Raw genomic sequence first — 20,112 nt, 5'->3', positions numbered from 1 at the left:
GGACTTTGCTATAGTCCCACTAGTGCCAAGACATTTGCAGAGCGCATCTGCCTGCGTTGCACACTCCAACTAATTATAACGAAGCCATTATACTAGCACACACTCAGTGTACCTAGTGGCATCCTATACGTGGCTATTGGACTTTGCTATAGTCCCACTAGTGCCAAGACATTTGCAGAGCACATCTGCCTGCATTGCACACTCCAAGTTTTTTAAACTCAGCCATTATACTAGCAAACAGTCAGTGTACCTAGTGGCATCCTAAACGTGGCTATTGTACTTTTGTCAATTCACAGTATTGGAACGTTATTTGCAGCACGTCTGCCTGCATTGCACACTCTAACTTTTTTAAACTCAGCCATTATACTAGCAAACAGTCAGTGTACCTAGTGGCATCCTATACGTGGCTATTGTACTTTTGTCAATTCACAGTATTGGAACGTTATTTGCAGCACGTCTGCCTGCATTGCACACTCTAACTTTTTTAAACTCAGCCATTATACTAGCAAACAGTCAGTGTACCTAGTGGCATCCTAAACGTGGCTATTGTACTTTTGTCAATTCACAGTATTGGAACGTTATTTGCAGCACGTCTGCCTGCATTGCACACTCTAACTTTTTTAAACTCAGCCATTATACTAGCAAACACTCACTGTACCTAGTTGTATCCTAAACGTGGCTATTGTACTTTTGTCAATTCACAGTATTGGAACGTTATTTGCAGCACGTCTGCCTGCATTGCACACTCTAACTTTTTTAAACTCAGCCATTATACTAGCAAACACTCACTGTACCTAGTTGTATCCTAAACGTGGCTATTGTACTTTTGTCAATTCACAGTATTGGAACGTTATTTGCAGCACGTCTGCCTGCATTGCACACTCTAACTTTTTTAAACTCAGCCATTATACTACCAAACAGTCAGTGTACCTAGTGGCATCCTAAACGTGGCTATTGTACTTTTGTCAATTCACAGTATTGGAACGTTATTTGCAGCACGTCTGCCTGCATTGCACACTCTAACTTTTTTAAACTCAGCCATTATACTACCAAACAGTCAGTGTACCTAGTGGCATCCTAAACGTGGCTATTGTACTTTTGTCAATTCACAGTATTGGAACGTTATTTGCAGCACGTCTGCCTGCATTGCACACTCTAACTTTTTTAAACTCAGCCATTATACTAGCAAACAGTCAGTGTACCTAGTGGCATCCTAAACGTGGCTATTGTACTTTTGTCAATTCACAGTATTGGAACGTTATTTGCAGCACGTCTGCCTGCATTGCACACTCTAACTTTTTTAAACTCAGCCATTATACTAGCAAACAGTCAGTGTACCTAGTGGCATCCTATACGTGGCTATTGTACTTTTGTCAATTCACAGTATTGGAACGTTATTTGCAGCACGTCTGCCTGCATTGCACACTCTAACTTTTTTAAACTCAGCCATTATACTAGCAAACAGTCAGTGTACCTAGTGGCATCCTAAACGTGGCTATTGTACTTTTGTCAATTCACAGTATTGGAACGTTATTTGCAGCACGTCTGCCTGCATTGCACACTCTAACTTTTTTAAACTCAGCCATTATACTAGCAAACACTCACTGTACCTAGTTGTATCCTAAACGTGGCTATTGTACTTTTGTCAATTCACAGTATTGGAACGTTATTTGCAGCACGTCTGCCTGCATTGCACACTCTAACTTTTTTAAACTCAGCCATTATACTACCAAACAGTCAGTGTACCTAGTGGCATCCTAAACGTGGCTATTGTACTTTTGTCAATTCACAGTATTGGAACGTTATTTGCAGCACGTCTGCCTGCATTGCACACTCTAACTTTTTTAAACTCAGCCATTATACTACCAAACAGTCAGTGTACCTAGTGGCATCCTAAACGTGGCTATTGTACTTTTGTCAATTCACAGTATTGGAACGTTATTTGCAGCACGTCTGCCTGCATTGCACACTCTAACTTTTTTAAACTCAGCCATTATACTAGCAAACAGTCAGTGTACCTAGTGGCATCCTAAACGTGGCTATTGTACTTTTGTCAATTCACAGTATTGGAACGTTATTTGCAGCACGTCTGCCTGCATTGCACACTCTAACTTTTTTAAACTCAGCCATTATACTAGCAAACAGTCAGTGTACCTAGTGGCATCCTATACGTGGCTATTGTACTTTTGTCAATTCACAGTATTGGAACGTTATTTGCAGCACGTCTGCCTGCATTGCACACTCTAACTTTTTTAAACTCAGCCATTATACTAGCAAACAGTCAGTGTACCTAGTGGCATCCTAAACGTGGCTATTGTACTTTTGTCAATTCACAGTATTGGAACGTTATTTGCAGCACGTCTGCCTGCATTGCACACTCTAACTTTTTTTAAACTCAGCCATTATACTACCAAACAGTCAGTGTACCTAGTGGCATCCTATACGTGGCTATTTGACTTTGCTATAGTCCCACTAGTGCCAAGACATTTGCAGAGCGCATCTGCCTGCGTTGCACACTCCAACTAATTATAACGAAGCCATTATACTAGCAAACACTCACTGTACCTAGTTGTATCCTAAACGTGGCTATTGTACTTTTGTCAATTCACAGTATTGGAACGTTATTTGCAGCACGTCTGCCTGCATTGCACACTCTATCTTTTTTAAACTCATCCATTATACTAGCAAACACACAGTGTACCTAGTGGCATCCTATACGTGGCTATTGGACTTTGCTATAGTCCCACTAGTGCCAAGACATTTGCAGAGCGCATCTGCCTGCGTTGCACACTCCAACAAATTATAACGAAGCCATTATACTAGCACACACTCAGTGTACCTAGTGGCATCCTATACGTGGCTATTGGACTTTGCTATAGTCCCACTAGTGCAAAGACATTTGCATAGCACGTCTGCCTGCATTGCACACTACAACTTTTTTAAACTAAGCAATTTTACTAGCAAACACTCACTGTACCTAGTTGTATCCTAAACGTGGCTATTGTACTTTTGTCAATTCACACTACTGCAAATCTATGTGCAGCACCTCTGCATGACAACCTCGTGCTCTGTTTTTAATAAGCTATAATGATAGCACAAAATACTGCCATTTTGTGGCATCATAGAACTGGCTGTTGTATTCCATTAGTGCCCCACTGGTGACAAGCTATTTCTAGCACCTCTACATCACACCCTCATGCACATTTTGCTACGCTAATGTTATAGCAAACTCATGGAATTCATTGCTGCATTTCATAATTCGGAGGGATAGAAAGTCAGGCTTCCTTTAGCTTTTCCTTCTGTTCATAGACAGCATCTCCAAGACAAATTTCCCCTCCACGTCTAAGTGTGGAGAGGCAGCTAGTGCGCATGCGTGTGCCGATGTACCCCAGCTGCAGCATAATTACAGTGTTTCGCCTAGTGAGTATGCTCAGCCTGACTGTGCCATTCCTGACGCTAAGTTTTCATTTCGGGATACAGCGCATGCTCCCACACTAAGTGTGAAAAGCCTCTTTGCACAGGTGCTTGCATTCCGTGCCGGGTCTAAGTCCTGTTTTGGGCATAGACACCATGCTAAAGCTGATAGTCTTTTTTCAGAGACTGTATTTCATGCTACTGAGCATGCTCAGGCACTTCCTGCATCAGAGACTAGGTCCGGTAATGAACTCTTTGGCCCTGGCCCTGATGTGGGGGTCCCATATAGACCACAGGGCATCAGGTGTCCTCCCAAATGGCTTGCAGAGGCCCACACCTATGACTTGTCACCGCATTATTGATGCTCAGACGATGACTGGTGAGGTGTTTGGGTCATGGCAGCCATGAGGTCATCATTGAAGTTGCGTTTCCAAATAGGACGCTAGTTATGCCACTCATGACGTGTCACTCTACTTTTGTCTCCAGGAGGTGCATTGTGGTTCACCCTGGTTTGGGGCGGACCCAGGTTATAAAAGGGGCTGGAGCCAACAAGGAGGTGCGCAGTCTTCTATTATGCTCCGAAAGAGCACACCTCCATGTGTTGAACCCATTGCGGCTTTAGGCCAGAGGTAGGCAGGGATCGGGTGGTGGATGCAGGCCACCACCACAGTTGGTAACGCAGAACGGTTAAGACCAGCTCCTGTCCTAACAGTCCTGCTTGTGCAGCCCAGTGGCATTAACAGGCCTGCTGCTGCTGATGCGCCTGCTGTCCACAGGTGTGGCCCCTACGCACACGGTCAGCGTACTCAATGGCCCCTGTGTTGTTAACAGGGAGTTCCTGGGCTGGGTGGGCATGTGGACCCTGTGACGCTAACAGGGCTCACAGTCTCCAGATCCGAATGGCGTCTAACTCGGTTCAGGCTACTATTAGTTTCATAGCCACACAGCTCTGTATCCTCCACCAAACCTTCAAGTTGCCAACCTCTCCTTTTCCAACTGGGAGCACGGTGGACACTGACTGCTGATGGGGATATATACCTTTCTCTTTCTTTTCTTATTAATTTTCGTTATATAGCGGTCACAGATTATATACCACTTTATCCAAATCTGCCAGTCCCACTGTAACAGATGTTGTTTCTTCAGCAAATGTTACAGTTGCTTAACCACCAAATCCACGGACCAAAACTTTTTTCCCCTTTCCAACACACCTGTTCCCCTTTCCAACAGCATCTGTCCTTTTTCAACTCATTTTGGGATATGACCAAAAGTGCAACTGTGCAGGGACACCGTACTCAACGCCATCTCAGCACAGCAGCCATCCCTCGGTCCCTCCGATGTGGACAAGTAAAAGACCATTTCCTCCTATCCATGACAAAGCGTTGAGATTCACTCTGTGCAGCACTGGTGTTTAGTGGACAAGTAGATCTAAGATTGCGTACCACATTCTGCAGATACTCCTGTATACGTGCGTCTATTTCTATGGCAGGAATTAGTTCGCCAAATTTTGTCTTGTACCGGGGATCTAACAGTGTGGCAACCCAGTATTCAGGATTAGTTCAAATTCATACAATCCGAGGGTCATGTAGGTAGTGCAGCAAGAAGGCGCTCATGTGTCTTGTGCATCCAGGAGGACCAAGTCCTTGGTGTGTTGGTGGCAGAGAGGTGAGAATCGTGCATCCTTCCTCTGCCCTCTACCCACAACCTCGCACAACCGAAATGTGAGCAAGCTCTCACTCATCTGCTGAGTCTTCCATGCCCATCGCCAGTTCGTCCTCCATTTCTTCATGGGCTCCTGCACTTTCATCAACACTTTTTGCTGATACTATGCGCCCTTGTTAATCCCTCTCCCTCACCATGAATGCCGCATAGGTGCCGCTGACCATCTGGACCTCGTAGATCTTGTTATCCCTTCCGCATATGACTCCTCCTGTACTTCCTCCCCTTCCTCTTGTCCCAACACCTGACTCAGAATAGTAATTACAGTGTGCTCCATCATGTAGATGACCAGAATTGTCACGCTGAGAATGACATTGCCAGTGCTAAACATCTTCGTCGACATTTCAAAACTGTGTAGCAGGGTGCATAGGTCCTTGATCTGACACCACTCCAGCAGCGTGATCTGCACCACCTCTGGATCAAGTTATCCCAGGCTATATGTCTTACCGTATTTCAGCAGGGCTCTGCGGTGCTGCCACACACGCTGCAACATGTGCAGATTCCAATTCCTGCGTGTCGAAACATCGCATTTACGGCGTTTAACTGCCAGACCCTAAGACTTCCGGAGTGATGAAAGTTGTTGAGCTGCTGTGTGCGCACGATGGAAGTGAGCACATAGCGAGCGTGCCCACTGCACAAGGCCATGTAGGCCGTGATGGTGTTTTAAAAATTGCTGGCGAATTCGGTTCAACACGTGAGCCCTAAAAGGCACGTGTGTCACATTGCCCTGAGGATGGCCCGCAGCCAGGTTTGCATCATTGCCGCACACGGCTGTTAAGTCACCAACGTAGTCCGCTCCGTCAATTTGTACTCCGGTTGCCAGGTGACAACGTGTTCCTTTCATGAATAGTGCTGATGATGTGAGAGTAGTCGATGCCAGCGGCGCAGGTGGACGCAGGTTATGCTCACCCACTGGGCTGCATTACCTTGACAGATGCAGAATCTCTGGCTGAATGTAGCTGGTGGGTATCTCACAGATGAAATACCATCATTCAGCTACAACCAATGGGAAGACACCACACCCTTTTTTATGCCCATCCTGTCTGCAGACCACTGCCAGACATAGCTATGAACCTCTGGTTAATTTTACCCCCAGTTCAGTTTTATGATTTTGTGTGCTTGTTACCTGACTACTTTTCCTGCTTGCTGTTTATGTACCTTGTTGGCCGATACGCATTTCAACTCTGCTTGTTTTCTGATTCTTTCCTGGCCGTCCCATTCTGTTCCTGTTCCTCAATTAATGTTTTGACCCTGCCTGACTACTATTCTCTGTAATAGCGGTGTGACTCACATTTCCCATACATTTCAAAGTAAAGCTTTGACCGCCTGATGGCATTGAGCTCTGCTGCCAGCATAGTAAGGAGGTGTGTGGTAGTCCTTGTGCGCAGTTGCAAGGAAGGGTGGCCTGACCACACAGGGTTTGCGCCAAGGTAGAGGACCCACACGAGGTTGAAGAGGCAGAAGCAGTGTATTAACTTCTACATACAGAACAAGGATTGAAACAACTCGTGGGGACGGCAAGACTTGTACAGCAGACCCTTCTCCATCTCTCACCATAGTTTGCCAGTGCCCAGTCAGTGACATGTAATGACCCTGTCTATGCTTACTGGTCCAAGTATCTGTGTTGAAATGCACCCTGTCGCACACAGATTTTCTCAAGGAAGTGGTGATGTTGTGTGCGACATGCTGGTGTAGCGCGGGCATGCTTTTCTTGGAGAAGCAGTGGTGATTGGGCATGTGGTACTGGGGCACAGCGACAGACATAAGGTCTGTAAAATCCTGTGTGTCCACTACGCGTAAAGGCAGCATTTCGGTAGCCAACAGCTTACAGAGGGATAGAGTCAACCACTTAGCTTTGTCATGGGTCGCAGTAAGTGGCCTTTTATTTGACCACATCTGAGGGAAAGAGATCTGGCTGCTGTCTGTAGACGGTGTTGAGTAGGGTGTCCCTGGAAAAATGCAGGTTTGTGAGAAAAGTGCAGGCGGAGACATGATGTTGCCTTCATCTTGCCTTCAGATCTGTTCATCTTGTATCATTTTTAAAAAACACATCAAGCAAGGGTTACTCCAAGCGGAGTTTACCTTTTTTCCCAACATTGGGCACACAGACACCCCATCAGTGGCAGCACTTGTGCCCTAGTTGCAAACAGGATGTTTTGATTTGCATCAAGCACATTCCAAATCCACAAGCATTTACTCTCCCCAGGATGACACAGGGGTAGTAAATTCCTTCTGGATCCATGACTTGTTCATTTTGATGAACGTCAGTGTGTCCACATTGTCACTGGACAGACGCGTGCGCTTATCTGTCAGCACACACCCAGCAGCACTGAAGAAGACACGTTCAGAGACAACGCTGGCAGCTGCACACGACAAAATCTCCAAGGCGTAACTGGAGAGCTCTGTCAATTTTTCTAGATTTGAAGCCCAAAAGGAGCAAGGCTCCATTTGCAAAGTCATTGCATCGATGTTCATTTGGAGATACTCCTGTATCATCCTCTCCATCCGTTGACTATGTGTCAGACTTGTTGTCTCTGGTGGCCTTGCAAAGGAGGGTCTAAAAAAATTATGAAAATATTCCATAAAATTGCTGTTACCAGCACCAGATACGGTCCTACTGGTACGGGTAGACTGTTGAAGATGACGATGCCGTCCCATGTTTGTCAAGTTACAACTGGGAGAATCACTCCCTTCACCTGCACGGTTGTTTGGTGTAAAAGCCGAGCTAAGATCGAGTAACAGCTTATGCTGATACTCCAGCATACGTGCGTCCCTTTCTATGGGTGGAATTATGTCACAAAATTTGGACTTGTCCCGGGGATCTAATAGTGTGGCAAGCCAGTAGTCATCATCACTTCTAATTTTGACAATCCGAGGGTCATGTTGGAGGTAGTGCAACAAGAAGGCACTCATGTGTCTTGCGCAGCCATGCGGACCAAGTCCACGCTGTGTTTGTGGCATAGAGGTGCTAACCATTCTTTCTTCCTCTGACATCTCCCCCCAACCTCTTTCAACTGAATTTTGACCAAGGTCTCCCTCATCCGCTGAGTCTTCCATGTCCATGGACAGTTCGTCCTCCATATCTTCATGTCCTCCTGCACCTTCCTCAACATCTCGCCTGCTACCATGCGCCCTTGTTGATCCCTGTCCCCCATGGTCCCATGCCTGCCGCGTTGGTGATGATGAACGTCTGGACCTTGGTGATGTTGTTGTGTCTTGCGCATATGAATCCTCCTGTAGTTCCTCCCCTTCCTGTTGTCCCACCCCCTGACTCCGAATAGTGTTTAGCGTGTGCTCCAGCATGTAAATGACTGTAATCGTCATGCTGATAATGGCATTGTCAGCGCTAAACATATTCGTCGCCATGTCGAAACTGTGCAGAACGGTGCATAGGTCCTTGATCTGAGATCACTCCATCAGGGTGATCTGCCCCACTTCTGCATCTCGTTGGCCCAGGCTATACATCATGACGTATTGCACCAGGGCTCGCCGGTGCTGCCACAGTCGCTGTAACATGTGGAGAGTTGAATTCCAGCGTGTCGCCACATCGCATTTCAGGCGATGAACCGGCAGGCCGAAAGACTTCTGGAGCGATGCAAGTCGCTCAGCTGCGGCGGTTGAACGGCGGAAGTGAGCACTGCAGACAGTTTACGTGCCCTGGTCAGAAGGCCATCTAGGCCGGGATAGTGTGTTAAAAATTGCTGGACAACAAGGTTCAACACGTGAGCCATACAAGGCACGTGTGTCACCTTGCCCAGGCGAAGGGCCGCACCCAGGTTTGCAGCATTGTCGCACACGGCCTTACCAGGCTGCAGGTTGAGTGGAGACAACCATTTATTAAACTCGGACCGCAGAGCTGACCACAACTCCTCAGCTGTGTGACTCTTATTTCCAAGACATGTCAAGCTAAAGACCGCCTGATGCCGTTGCGCTCTGCTGCCAGCATAGTAATGAGGGGTGCGTGATTCCTTCTGCGCAGTGAGAACGCTGGTGGCCTGACCAGGCAGGCTTGGGGCGGAGGTGGAGGACCCAGATGAGGTGGAGGATGCAGAAGCAGTGGCGGAACTTGGACAGACAGAGGATTGACACACAAGTCGTGGGGACGGCAAGACTTGTGCAGCAGACCCTTCACCATCTATCAACATAGTTACCCAGTGCCCAGTCAGCGACATGTAACGTCCCTGTCCATGCTTACTGGTCCAAGTATCGGTGGTGAAATGCAACCGTTCACACACAGAGTTTCTCAAGGAAGCGGTGATGTTGTGTGCGACATGCTGGTGTAGCGCGGGCACACCTTTCTTAGAGAAGTAGTGGCGACTAGGCATCTGGTACTGGGGCACAGCGACAGACATAAGGTCTCTAAAATCCTGTGTGTCAACTAGGCGGCAAGGCAGCATTTCGGTAGCCAACAGCTTACAGAGGGATAGAGTCAACCTCTTAGCTTTGTCATGGGTCGGAGGAAGTGGCCTTTTATTTGACCACATCTGAGGGACAGAGATCTGACTGCTGTGTGTAGACGGTGTTGAGTAGGGTGTCACTGGAAAAATGCAGGTTTGTGAGGAAAGTGCAGGCGGAGACATGATGTTGCCTTCATCCAACGTAGGTGCTATCGATGTCTGAGAGAGCTGTACACACTCACTTGTTTCCCCTTCCAAACCAACTGACGACCTACCAAGCAAACTGCCTGTTGCGGTTACAGTGGTGGAAGTTTTGCGTGGAAAAACAGGTGTGACAGCTGTCCCCACAGTCCTAGAAGATGAAGAGCGCGCGGATGCACTGGAAGGGGCGGGCGGTGGATGGTTCGCTCCGCTAGGCCGCATTGCAGCACAGTGAGCTTCCCACCGGGACCTATGATATTTATTCATGTGACGATTCATGGAAGAAGTTGTCAAACTGCTGAGGTTTTGACCTCTACTAAGAGAATCATGACAAATTTTACATATCACATGATTTGGGCGATCTTTTTCTATGTCAAAAAAGGAACAGGCTAGGCAAGGCTTAGAGGCCATGCGACCTGTTGATGCACCCCGAATAATGCTCATAGGCAGAGTGGTGGCTGAGGATGCAGTTGTAGACGTGCTACCAGTGCTCCGACTCTGTCCAGGAAGGCGCAAGGTAATTTCGTCGTCGGTTGCATCCTCCTCCACCGCCTCTGTTGACCTCCTCGAGTGCCTGACTGGGGGTTGACAGTAGGTGGGATCTAGAACTTCATCATCAATTGTTGTGTTTGCACTCCCCTCCCCCTCAGACCGAGCCTCTTCTTGCCCTGACCGAATATTTAAGTTGTCATCCCAATCGGGTATCTGCGTCTCATCTTCATCAGTATGTTCCTCATTGCCTATAACCACAGTTGTTGGAAAGGCAGCATTTTGGTAGCCAACAGTTTGCATTTTATGAAAGTCAACCTCCAAGCCATGTCATGCCCTTCTAAAAGCATGTATAACACAGCGAGGGGACTCCAACCACAGTCTCCCTCGTTTCCACTCACTGGGCCACACACACCCCACTTGACTGGCATCGGTTGAGCTCCCTTTTGAAAAAGAAAAAGATGCTTTGCATGAAGCACTCTCAAAAATACGCGTGCCTTTCCCGTCCCCTGGCTGACCCAGGGGAAGAAAAGTCCTCTGAGAGCCATGACTTGTTCATCTTGGTTCTTTTAGAGACACAGCGAGGGGACTCCAACCACAGTCTCCCTCGTTGCCACTCACTGGGCCACACACACCCCACTTGACTGGCATCGGTTGAGCTCCCTTTTGAAAAAGAAAAAGATGCTTTGCATGAAGCACTCTCAAAAATACGCGTGCCTTTCCCGTCCCCTGGCTGACCCAGGGGAAGAAAAGTCCTCTGAGAGCCATGACTTGTTCATCTTGGTTCTTTTAGAGACACAGCGAGGGGACTCCAACCACAGTCTCCCTCGTTTCCACTCACTGGGCCACACACACCCCACTTGACTGGCATCGGTTGAGCTCCCTTTTGAAAAAGAAAAAGATGCTTTGCATGAAGCACTCTCAAAAATACGCGTGCCTTTCCCGTCCCCTGGCTGACCCAGGGGAAGAAAAGTCCTCTGAGAGCCATGACTTGTTCATCTTGGTTCTTTTAGAGACACAGCGAGGGGACTCCAACCACAGTCTCCCTCGTTGCCACTCACTGGGCCACACACACCCCACTTGACTGGCATCGGTTGAGCTCCCTTTTGAAAAAGAAAAAGATGCTTTGCATGAAGCACTCTCAAAAATACGCGTGCCTTTCCCGTCCCCTGGCTGACCCAGGGGAAGAAAAGTCCTCTGAGAGCCATGACTTGTTCATCTTGGTTCTTTTAGAGACACAGCGAGGGGACTCCAACCACAGTCTCCCTCGTTTCCACTCACTGGGCCACACACACCCCACTTGACTGGCATCGGTTGAGCTCCCTTTTGAAAAAGAAAAAGATGCTTTGCATGAAGCACTCTCAAAAATACGCGTGCCTTTCCCGTCCCCTGGCTGACCCAGGGGAAGAAAAGTCCTCTGAGAGCCATGACTTGTTCATCTTGGTTCTTTTAGAGACACAGCGAGGGGACTCCAACCACAGTCTCCCTCGTTTCCACTCACTGGGCCACACACACCCCACTTGACTGGCATCGGTTGAGCTCCCTTTTGAAAAAGAAAAAGATGCTTTGCATGAAGCACTCTCAAAAATACGCGTGCCTTTCCCGTCCCCTGGCTGACCCAGGGGAAGAAAAGTCCTCTGAGAGCCATGACTTGTTCATCTTGGTTCTTTTAGAGACACAGCGAGGGGACTCCAACCACAGTCTCCCTCGTTTCCACTCACTGGGCCACACACACCCCACTTGACTGGCATCGGTTGAGCTCCCTTTTGAAAAAGAAAAAGATGCTTTGCATGAAGCACTCTCAAAAATACGCGTGCCTTTCCCGTCCCCTGGCTGACCCAGGGGAAGAAAAGTCCTCTGAGAGCCATGACTTGTTCATCTTGGTTCTTTTAGAGACACAGCGAGGGGACTCCAACCACAGTCTCCCTCGTTGCCACTCACTGGGCCACACACACCCCACTTGACTGGCATCGGTTGAGCTCCCTTTTGAAAAAGAAAAAGATGCTTTGCATGAAGCACTCTCAAAAATACGCGTGCCTTTCCCGTCCCCTGGCTGACCCAGGGGAAGAAAAGTCCTCTGAGAGCCATGACTTGTTCATCTTGGTTCTTTTAGAGACACAGCGAGGGGACTCCAACCACAGTCTCCCTCGTTTCCACTCACTGGGCCACACACACCCCACTTGACTGGCATCGGTTGAGCTCCCTTTTGAAAAAGAAAAATATGCTTTGCATGAAGCACTCTCAAAAATACGCGTGCCTTTCCCGTCCCCTGGCTGACCCAGGGGAAGAAAAGTCCTCTGAGAGCCATGACTTGTTCATCTTGGTTCTTTTAGAGACACAGCGAGGGGACTCCAACCACAGTCTCCCTCATTTCCACTCACTGGGCCACACACACCCCACTTGACTGGCATCGGTTGAGCTCCCTTTTGAAAAAGAAAAAGATGCTTTGCATGAAGCACTCTCAAAAATACGCGTGCCTTTCCCGTCCCCTGGCTGACCCAGGGGAAGAAAAGTCCTCTGAGAGCCATGACTTGTTCATCTTGGTTCTTTTAGAGACACAGCGAGGGGACTCCAACCACAGTCTCCCTCGTTGCCACTCACTGGGCCACACACACCCCACTTGACTGGCATCGGTTGAGCTCCCTTTTGAAAAAGAAAAAGATGCTTTGCATGAAGCACTCTCAAAAATACGCGTGCCTTTCCCGTCCCCTGGCTGACCCAGGGGAAGAAAAGTCCTCTGAGAGCCATGACTTGTTCATCTTGGTTCTTTTAGAGACACAGCGAGGGGACTCCAACCACAGTCTCCCTCGTTGCCACTCACTGGGCCACACACACCCCACTTGACTGGCATCGGTTGAGCTCCCTTTTGAAAAAGAAAAAGATGCTTTGCATGAAGCACTCTCAAAAATACGCGTGCCTTTCCTGTCCCCTGGCTGACCCAGGGGAAGAAAAGTCCTCTGAGAGCCATGACTTGTTCATCTTGGTTCTTTTAGAGACACAGCGAGGGGACTCCAACCACAGTCTCCCTCGTTGCCACTCACTGGGCCACACACACCCCACTTGACTGGCATCGGTTGAGCTCCCTTTTGAAAAAGAAAAAGATGCTTTGCATGAAGCACTCTCAAAAATACGCGTGCCTTTCCCGTCCCCTGGCTGACCCAGGGGAAGAAAAGTCCTCTGAGAGCCATGACTTGTTCATCTTGGTTCTTTTAGAGACACAGCGAGGGGACTCCAACCACAGTCTCCCTCGTTGCCACTCACTGGGCCACACACACCCCACTTGACTGGCATCGGTTGAGCTCCCTTTTGAAAAAGAAAAAGATGCTTTGCATGAAGCACTCTCAAAAATACGCGTGCCTTTCCCGTCCCCTGGCTGACCCAGGGGAAGAAAAGTCCTCTGAGAGCCATGACTTGTTCATCTTGGTTCTTTTAGAGACACAGCGAGGGGACTCCAACCACAGTCTCCCTCGTTTCCACTCACTGGGCCACACACACCCCACTTGACTGGCATCGGTTGAGCTCCCTTTTGAAAAAGAAAAAGATGCTTTGCATGAAGCACTCTCAAAAATACGCGTGCCTTTCCCGTCCCCTGGCTGACCCAGGGGAAGAAAAGTCCTCTGAGAGCCATGACTTGTTCATCTTGGTTCTTTAAGAGACACAGCGAGGGGACTCCAACCACAGTCTCCCTCGTTTCCACTCACTGGGCCACACACACCCCACTTGACTGGCATCGGTTGAGCTCCCTTTTGAAAAAGAAAAAGATGCTTTGCATGAAGCACTCTCAAAAATACGCGTGCCTTTCCCGTCCCCTGGCTGACCCAGGGGAAGAAAAGTCCTCTGAGAGCCATGACTTGTTCATCTTGGTTCTTTTAGAGACACAGCGAGGGGACTCCAACCACAGTCTCCCTCGTTTCCACTCACTGGGCCACACACACCCCACTTGACTGGCATCGGTTGAGCTCCCTTTTGAAAAAGAAAAAGATGCTTTGCATGAAGCACTCTCAAAAAAACGCGTGCCTTTCCCGTCCCCTGGCTGACCCAGGGGAAGAAAAGTCCTCTGAGAGCCATGACTTGTTCATCTTGGTTCTTTTAGAGACACAGCGAGGGGACTCCAACCACAGTCTCCCTTGTTGCCACTCACTGGGCCACACACACCCCACTTGACTGGCATCGGTTGAGCTCCCTTTTGAAAAAGAAAAAGATGCTTTGCATGAAGCACTCTCAAAAATACGCGTGCCTTTCCCGTCCCCTGGCTGACCCAGGGGAAGAAAAGTCCTCTGAGAGCCATGACTTGTTCATCTTGGTTCTTTTAGAGACACAGCGAGGGGACTCCAACCACAGTCTCCCTCGTTTCCACTCACTGGGCCACACACACCCCACTTGACTGGCATCGGTTGAGCTCCCTTTTGAAAAAGAAAAAGATGCTTTGCATGAAGCACTCTCAAAAATACGCGTGCCTTTCCCGTCCCCTGGCTGACCCAGGGGAAGAAAAGTCCTCTGAGAGCCATGACTTGTTCATCTTGGTTCTTTTAGAGACACAGCGAGGGGACTCCAACCACAGTCTCCCTCGTTTCCACTCACTGGGCCACACACACCCCACTTGACTGGCATCGGTTGAGCTCCCTTTTGAAAAAGAAAAAGATGCTTTGCATGAAGCACTCTCAAAAATACGCGTGCCTTTCCCGTCCCCTGGCTGACCCAGGGGAAGAAAAGTCCTCTGAGAGCCATGACTTGTTCATCTTGGTTCTTTTAGAGACACAGCGAGGGGACTCCAACCACAGTCTCCCTCATTGCCACTCACTGGGCCACACACACCCCACTTGACTGGCATCGGTTGAGCTCCCTTATGAAAAAGAAAAAGATGCTTTGCATGAAGCACTCTCAAAAATACGCGTGCCTTTCCCGTCCCCTGGCTGACCCAGGGGAAGAAAAGTCCTCTGAGAGCCATGACTTGTTCATCTTGGTTCTTTTAGAGACACAGCGAGGGGACTCCAACCACAGTCTCCCTCGTTGCCACTCACTGGGCCACACACACCCCACTTGACTGGCATCGGTTGAGCTCCCTTTTGAAAAAGAAAAAGATGCTTTGCATGAAGCACTCTCAAAAATACGCGTGCCTTTCCCGTCCCCTGGCTGACCCAGGGGAAGAAAAGTCCTCTGAGAGCCATGACTTGTTCATCTTGGTTCTTTTAGAGACACAGCGAGGGGACTCCAACCACAGTCTCCCTCGTTGCCACTCACTGGGCCACACACACCCCACTTGACTGGCATCGGTTGAGCTCCCTTTTGAAAAAGAAAAAGATGCTTTGCATGAAGCACTCTCAAAAATACGCGTGCCTTTCCCGTCCCCTGGCTGACCCAGGGGAAGAAAAGTCCTCTGAGAGCCATGACTTGTTCATCTTGGTTCTTTTAGAGACACAGCGAGGGGACTCCAACCACAGTCTCCCTCGTTGCCACTCACTGGGCCACACACACCCCACTTGACTGGCATCGGTTGAGCTCCCTTTTGAAAAAGAAAAAGATGCTTTGCATGAAGCACTCTCAAAAATACGCGTGCCTTTCCCGTCCCCTGGCTGACCCAGGGGAAGAAAAGTCCTCTGAGAGCCATGACTTGTTCATCTTGGTTCTTTTAGAGACACAGCGAGGGGACTCCAACCACAGTCTCCCTCGTTTCCACTCACTGGGCCACACACACCCCACTTGACTGGCATCGGTTGAGCTCCCTTTTGAAAAAGAAAAAGATGCTTTGCATGAAGCACTCTCAAAAATACGCGTGCCTTTCCCGTCCCCTGGCTGACCCAGGGGAAGAAAAGTCCTCTGAGAGCCATGACTTGTTCATCTTGGTTCTTTTAGAGACACAGCGAGGGGACTCCAACCACAGTCTCCCTCGTTGCCACTCACTGGGCCACACACACCCCACTTGACTGGCATCGGTTGAGCTCCCTTTTGAAAAAGAAAAAGATGCTTTGCATAAAGCACTCTCAAAAATACGCGTGCCTTTCCCGTCCCCTGGCTGACCCAGGGGAAGAAAAGTCCTCTGAGAGCCATGTCCACATTGTCAGTGGACAGACACGTGTGCTTATCTGCCAGCAGACCCACAGCAGCACTGAAGACAGGCTCCGAGAGAACGCTGGCTGCAGGACACGACAAGATCCCCAAGACGTACGTGGCGAGCTCAGGCAATTTATCAAGATTGGAAGCCAAGAATGAGCAGGGCTCAAGTTGCACATTAATGGAATCGATGTTTCCTTGCATATACTCATATATCTGTGTGTCCTCCTCTTTTTCCTTGTCCAGCTCTTTTGTTTTCGCATGAGTATATGTCCTTGTCACTTTCCCATGTGTTGTGAGTTGTTTGTGACCTTTTGGACACCTTTGACGGTGTTTTCTAGGTGTTTTTCTGTGTTTGTGATTGCCTGCCATTGTTTCCTATGCAGTTCGAGTTCGGTTCGTCGAACGTTCGACGAACCGAACTCGAACGGGAGGTCCGTTCGGCGAACCAACCTCGAGCCGAACCGCGACCGGTTCGCTCATCTCTAGTTACTAAGCCATTATACTAGCAAACTATGCTGCCAGTTTAAGGGCCGTAGTTGCATTGTCAGGGATAGTTATTGTTGGTTATTCTGCTGTTAATAAAGATAGACCACCGCTGCAATCTACACCACCTCTCAATTTTTACTACCACATTTTAAGTGCACAATCTTGTCGCAATCAAAATGAGTGGCAAAATGACAGATGCTGGTGGAAAGGGGAAGAGGCGTGTTGGAAAAGGAAAAAAAGGGTTTGTCCGTGGGGAAGGTGGCAAAGCTCCATTAACATCTGCTGAAGATAGACCATCTTCCAGCAAAAGTAAGATGTCTACTACTTATCGTGGACAATCCGATGTGCTCCCTTTTTTACGGACACGAACAACTGGAACAAAGGTAGATGATGGCCAAAAAAAGAAAATGCTTGAATGGATCTCAAGTGGTCCAACAAGTGCCCTCTCCTCCACCTCAACTACCGCATCCAAAAAACACCAGTCCTCTGAGTTGTCATCCAAATCACACTTGCTTTCTCCCAGCTCTGAAGTCTCCATCAGCCCTGCACAGTATGGTGGAACTGAGATGGCTGAGTCTGCAGAGCTGTTCAGTCACACTATAGCCTGGGAATCAGAGGTCTGCTCCCAAGCTACAGTGAGTACAGACCAGGAAATGGTCTGCAGTAATGCCCAGAACCTTTGTGACTCAGATTCAGGCCATGATGACCAAGTTTCTGAGCATAATGTTGACCCTTATTCACAAACTGAAACACCTGTTGTAATAGACAATGAGGAACATACTGATGATGATGAGACGCAGATACCAGATTGGGATGACAACTTAAATATTTGATCAGGGCAAGAAGAGGCTTGGTCTGAGGGTGAGGGGAGTGCAAACACAACAATTGATGAGGAAGTTCTAGATCCCACCTACTGTCAACCCACAGTCAGGCCGTCGAGGAGGTCAACAGAGGCGGTGGAGGAGGATGCAACTGACGACGAAGTTACCTTGCGCCTTCCTGGACAGAGTCGGAGTACTGGTAGCACGTCTACAACTGCATCCTCAGCCACCACTGTGCCTCTGAGCACTAGTCGTGGTGGATCAGCAGGTCGCATGCCCTCTAAGCCTTGCCTAGCCTGGTCCTTTTTTGACATAGCAAAAGATCGCCCAAATTATGTGATCTGTAAAATTTGTCGGGATTCTGTTAGTAGAGGGCAAAACCTCAGCAGTTTGACAACTTCTTCCATGAATCGTCACATGAATAAATATCATATGTCCCAGTGGGAAGCTCATCGTGCTGCAATGCGGCCTAGCGGAGCGAACCATCCACCGCCTGCCCCTTCCAGTGCATCCGTGCGCTCTTCATCTTCTAGGACTGTGGGGACAGCTGTCACACCTGGTTTTCCACGCACAACTTCCACCACTGTAACCGCAACAGGCAGTTTGCTTGGTAGGTCGTCAGTTGGTTTGGAAGGGGAAACAAGTGAGTGTGTACAGCTCTCTCAGACATCGATAACACCAACTTTGGATGACGGCAACATGATGTCTACGCCTGCACTTTCCTCACAAACCTGCATTTTTCCAGGGACACCCTACTCAACACCGTCTACACACAGCAGCCAGATCTCTGTCCCTCAGATGTGGACAAATAAAAGGCCATTTCCTGTGACCCATGACAAAGCTAAGAGCTTGACTTTATCCCTCTGTAAGCTGTTGGCTACTGAAATGCTGCCTTTCCGCCTGGTGGACGCACAGCATTTTAGAGACCTTATGTCTGTCGCTGTGCCGCAGTACCAGATGCCCAGTCGCCACTACTTCTCTAAGAAAGGTGTGCCCGCGCTACACCAGCATGTCGCACACAACATCACCGCTTCCTTGAGAAACTCTGTGTGTGAACCGGTGCATTTCACCACCGATACTTGGACCAGTAAGCATGTACAGGGACGTTACATGTCGCTGACTGGGCACTGGGTAACTATGGTGATAGATGATGAAGGGTCTGCTGCACAAGTCTTGCCGTCCCCACGACTTGTGTGTCAATCCTCTGTCTGTCCAAGTTCCGCCACTGCTTCTGCCTCCTTCACCTAAGCTGTTACTCGATCTTAGCTTGGCTTTTCCACCAAACAACCGTGCAGGTGCAGGGAGTGAATCTCCCAGTTGTAACTTGACAAACATGAGACAGTCTCGTCATATTCAGCAGTCTACCTGTACCAGTAGCACCATATCTGGTGCTGGTAACAGCAATTTTATTGAATCTTTTCATAATTTTTTTAGACCCTCCTTTGCAAGGCCACCAGAGACAACAAGTCTGACACATAGTCAACGGCTGGAGAGGATGATACAAGAGTATCTCCAAATGAACATCGATGCCATTACTTTGCAAATGGAGCCTTGCTCATTTTGGGCTTCAAATCTTGAAAAATGGCCAGAGTTATCCACTTACGCCTTGGAGATTTAGTCGTGTCTAACTGCCAGCGTTGTCTCTGAACGTGTCTTCAGTGCTACTGGGTGTGTGCTGACAGATAAGCGCACGCGTCTGTCCAGTGACAATGTGGACAGACTAATGTTCATCAAAATGAACAAGTCATGGATCCACAAGGAATTTACTACCCCTGTGTCATCCTGGGGAGAGTAAATGCTTGTGTATTTTGAATGTGCTTGATGCAAATCTAGCTGTGAAGTGTACAACTAGGGCACAAGTGCTGCCACTGATGGGGTGTCTGTGTGGCCCAATTTTTGGAAAAAAGGGAGACTCTTCTTGGAATAACCCTTGCTTACATTGTTTTTAAAAATGATCCAAGATGCACAGAGCTGGGATCAGAAAAGACTTTGCTACCTACCCCGGGGTCATCCTGTGAACGGTTAAGTATGGCGTATTTTTGAATGTGCTTTATGCAAATCTAGCTGTGAAGTGTACAACTGGGGCACAAGTGCTGCCACTGAAGGGGTGGGTGTGTGTGTGGCCCAATTTTTGGAAAAAAGGGAGACTCCGCTTGTAGTAACCCTTGCTTACATTGTTTTTTAAAAATGATCCAAGATGAACAAGTCATGGTTCAGCAAAGACTTTGCTACTTACCCCGGGGTCATCCTGGGAACGGTTAAGTATGGCGTCTTTTTGAATGTGCTTGATGCAAATCTAGCTGTGAAGTGTACAACTGGGGCACAAGTGCTGCCACTGAAGGGGTGGGTGTGTGTGGGGCCCAATTTTTTGAAAAAAGGGAGACTCCGCTTGGAGTAACCCTTGCTTGCTGTGTTTTTAAGAATGATCCAAGATGCACAGAGCTGGGATCAGGAAAGACTTTGCTACCTACCCCGGGGTCATCCTGGGAACGGTTAAGTATGGCGTATTTTTGAATGTGCTTGATGCAAATCTA

The sequence above is a fragment of the Anomaloglossus baeobatrachus genome, chromosome 2 (genome assembly GCF_048569485.1).
Source record: "Anomaloglossus baeobatrachus isolate aAnoBae1 chromosome 2, aAnoBae1.hap1, whole genome shotgun sequence".
In the NCBI taxonomy this organism is placed as follows: Eukaryota; Metazoa; Chordata; class Amphibia; order Anura; family Aromobatidae; genus Anomaloglossus; species Anomaloglossus baeobatrachus.
The sequence above is the reverse complement of the archived record's forward strand: the minus strand, read 5'-3'. Positions refer to the sequence as shown.